Raw genomic sequence first — 3,820 nt, 5'->3', positions numbered from 1 at the left:
CCTAACCTAACCCATGTTGTGCCTTAACCTAACCCATGTTGTCCCCTAACCTAACCCATGTTTTCCCCTAACCTAACCCATGTTGTTCCCCTAACCTAACCCATGTTGTGCCTTAACCTAACCCATGTTGTGCCTTAACCTAACCCATGTTGTGCCCGTAACCTAACACCATGTTGTGCCTTAACTAACCTAACCCATGTTGTGCCTTAACCTAACCCATGTTGTGCCTTAACCTAACCCATGTTGTGCCTTACCTAACCCATTTGTGCCTAACCTAACCCACGTTGTCCCCTAACGTAACCCACGTTGTCCCCTAACGTAACCCACGTTGTCCCCTAACGTAACCCACGTTGTCCCCTAACGTAACCCACGTTGTCCCCTAACGTAACCCACGTTGTCCCCTAACGTAACCCACGTTCCAACGTACCACGTTGTCGCCTATCGTAACCCACGTTGTCGCCTAAACCTGCTCTGTAATTGTTTATACGACTCGTTCAATTAGTGTAGTGTTGCCCACGCCGCAAACCCTCGCAATATAGTTCGCTACTCGCACTGCCCGCTCCCCTGTGTATCGCTTCATGTTAAACACCTTGCAAGTCTTGCTGACTTTCCACATGCTCCTGCTGTAACACTGTAATGTGGATGGCAGCAGGGCGTACATGCCGCCCCCCCCCCCCCCCACCTCTCCCCACGTCCCCACCTTGCCCCCTGCCTTCGCAAGGTGGTTGGTGACAAGTTTGCATGTTCAATGCCCTTCGCATGCGACGTACGCAGGCTACGTTGTGGTGCGGCCTGTGTCAACTGTCCGCTGATGTCGTACGCGTGAACCACAATCTGTACTGCACATTCGTCCTTATGTACTGAATGATACATCGTGGCACATGTGTGACCGTACAACGACTGCGCCCAAAAACGGCGGACCATACAGTGCAAATATTGTGCACGCAGCTACGTGTCGTCTCCCTATGAGAGCTGGATTGCAGTGTGGTACGCCATAGAGACGTGTGGGAGGAAACGGACGCCGTGGATGGCGATCAGCATGAGCTGTCTGTTGATGTATTCGGACCTAGTCGTCTCTCCTCACACACCGTGATTGGCATGGTGCAGCGCGTTCCATATCTGCGACATGCTACAGAAGCCGGTTGACAGTCGTTCGAGCAATGGACATCGCATACGTACGGGGGCCACCTTCCACGTATTGTCTAGGCGTGCACATTTTGTTGCGTGTATGTGGGCAGACGTAGTGTGGCGTGACACCTGACACAGGCATGCAATAATGGTTGAAGTTGCAAATGGCGATGGACGCCTACGTTTTCTGGTGAAGTTACGCAAATGAAGAAATGGTAACCCGTTGTGGTGCGGTTGTTCTCGCCTAGGGGTGAATCGGTGATGGCGACGATAGGTTGAGGTACTAACCGGTTGTTCCAGCGATACCCACCATGCCGACGAAACTGAACGGCATCTGGGTGTGAAGCGATACGCGGCGGTGGCTGGGTGGGACCGTCCCCGGCCGGTGTGGGGGCGCCTCCCGGCGTGCTGGCCGCGCGTGTGCGTGGGCGCACGCGCTACAGCCGGCTGGTGGGGGCGGCCAGTGGCAGGCGCGCCGGCCGACGGACGCGGCAGGCGTCGCAGCTGCGCGCCGGCGCACCCTGCGCGCGGCGCCGTGCGGCCAAAAGTAGGTCCTCGCGGGGCCCGGTGCGAAGCGCGGTGGACATCTGCAGTGTGCTGGTCCGATTGAGGACTGTGTGCGTTGAGATGCGCCGCCGCCCCGGCGCTCGGCGCCGCGACGCCGTCTGCTGCTCGGTCGCCCCAGCGGTTCTCGCTGGTGGTTTGTATCGCAGCTGTGCGGATGTGTTGGCGTGTGCGCTGTGCTGGGAGAGTTCGCTTCGGCACCCAAGTGGGGCTTTTGTCCTTCTGTGGCGCTGGCGTTGGAGCTGCCGGTCACCGTAGGTGGCGCGTGTTGTCTCCCGCCGGCAATGCCACGACAGCACGCTCCCGGGCCTCTGTCGGCAGCGGCAAGCTCAGTTGGGAGCACGGGTGGTCGCACCGAAAGCGTCTACTCGCCTAACTCCGGGCGATTGCGCCTCTCTCGAACCCGACCAAGTACTTGGGACGGCGCTGCGCGCCGCCGGGACCTGAGAGGGTTTCGAGGTGTATTGTGCAGGGGAGCTCAGCCTCCTCCTGTTTGCAGAATGATTGAGCGGACGCTTGCGTGTTCGCGCGGGCCCCCGGGACACACTCCCGGGCGGCCGGCTGCTCAGCTCTAGTTGACGCAGCTCCCTGGTTGATCCTGCCAGTAGTCATATGCTTGTCTCAAAGATTAAGCCATGCATGTCTCAGTACAAGCCGCATTAAGGTGAAACCGCGAATGGCTCATTAAATCAGTTATGGTTCCTTAGATCGTACCCACGTTACTTGGATAACTGTGGTAATTCTAGAGCTAATACATGCAAACAGAGTCCCGACCAGAGATGGAAGGGACGCTTTTATTAGATCAAAACCAATCGGTCGGCTCGTCCGGTCCGTTTGCCTTGGTGACTCTGAATAACTTTGGGCTGATCGCACGGTCCTCGTACCGGCGACGCATCTTTCAAATGTCTGCCTATCAACTGTCGATGGTAGGTTCTGCGCCTACCATGGTTGTAACGGGTAACGGGGAATCAGGGTTCGATTCCGGAGAGGGAGCCTGAGAAACGGCTACCACATCCAAGGAAGGCAGCAGGGCGCGCAAATTACCCACTCCCGGCACGGGGAGGTAGTGACGAAAATAACGATACGGGACTCATCCGAGGCCCCGTAATCGGAATGAGTACACTTTAAATCCTTTAACGAGTATCTATTGGAGGGCAAGTCTGGTGCCAGCAGCCGCGGTAATTCCAGCTCCAATAGCGTATATTAAAGTTGTTGCGGTTAAAAAGCTCGTAGGTTGGATTTGTGTCCCACGCTGTTGGTTTCACCGCCCGTCGGTGTTTAACTGGCATGTATCGTGGGACGTCCTGCCGGTGGGGCGAGCCGAAGGCGTGCGACCGCCCCGTGCGTGCTCGTGCGTCCCGAGGCGGACCCCGTTGAAATCCTACCAGGGTGCTCTTTATTGAGTGTCTCGGTGGGCCGGCACGTTTACTTTGAACAAATTAGAGTGCTTAAAGCAGGCAAGCCCGCCTGAATACTGTGTGCATGGAATAATGGAATAGGACCTCGGTTCTATTTTGTTGGTTTTCGGAACCCGAGGTAATGATTAATAGGGACAGGCGGGGGGCATTCGTATTGCGACGTTAGAGGTGAAATTCTTGGATCGTCGCAAGACGAACAGAAGCGAAAGCATTTGCCAAGTATGTTTTCATTAATCAAGAACGAAAGTTAGAGGTTCGAAGGCGATCAGATACCGCCCTAGTTCTAACCATAAACGATGCCAGCCAGCGATCCGCCGCAGTTCCTCCGATGACTCGGCGGGGCAGCCTCCGGGAAACCAAAGCTTTTGGGTTCCGGGGGAAGTATGGTTGCAAAGCTGAAACTTAAAGGAATTGACGGAAGGGCACCACCAGGAGTGGAGCCTGCGGCTTAATTTGACTCAACACGGGAAACCTCACCAGCCCGGACACCGGAAGATTGACAGATTGATAGCTCTTTCTTGATTCGGTGGGTGGTGGTGCATGGCCGTTCTTAGTTGGTGGAGCGATTTGTCTGGTTAATTCCGATAACGAACGAGACTCTAGCCTGCTAACTAGTCGCGTGACATCCTTCGTGCTGTCAGCGATTACTTTTCTTCTTAGAGGGACAGGCGGCTTCTAGCCGCACGAGATTGAGCAATAACAGGTCTGTG

General features: G+C 55.8%; 1 non-coding gene across 1 annotated transcript in view; it reads left to right on the top strand.

Annotated features, from left to right (window-relative positions):
- The first annotated feature begins 2,277 nt into the window (after positions 1-2,277).
- LOC124773412 overlaps positions 2,278-3,820 on the top strand; it is a 1,910-nt gene continuing 367 nt past the window's right edge. The window contains exon 1 of the ribosomal RNA XR_007014660.1: positions 2,278-3,820. This exon is cut by the window's right edge and continues 367 nt beyond it. This is a non-coding gene — a ribosomal RNA (small subunit ribosomal RNA).

Source organism: Schistocerca piceifrons, unplaced genomic scaffold (assembly GCF_021461385.2).
Source record: "Schistocerca piceifrons isolate TAMUIC-IGC-003096 unplaced genomic scaffold, iqSchPice1.1 HiC_scaffold_953, whole genome shotgun sequence".
Lineage (NCBI taxonomy): Eukaryota > Metazoa > Arthropoda > Insecta > Orthoptera > Acrididae > Schistocerca > Schistocerca piceifrons.
The sequence above is the reverse complement of the archived record's forward strand: the minus strand, read 5'-3'. Positions and strand labels throughout refer to the sequence as shown.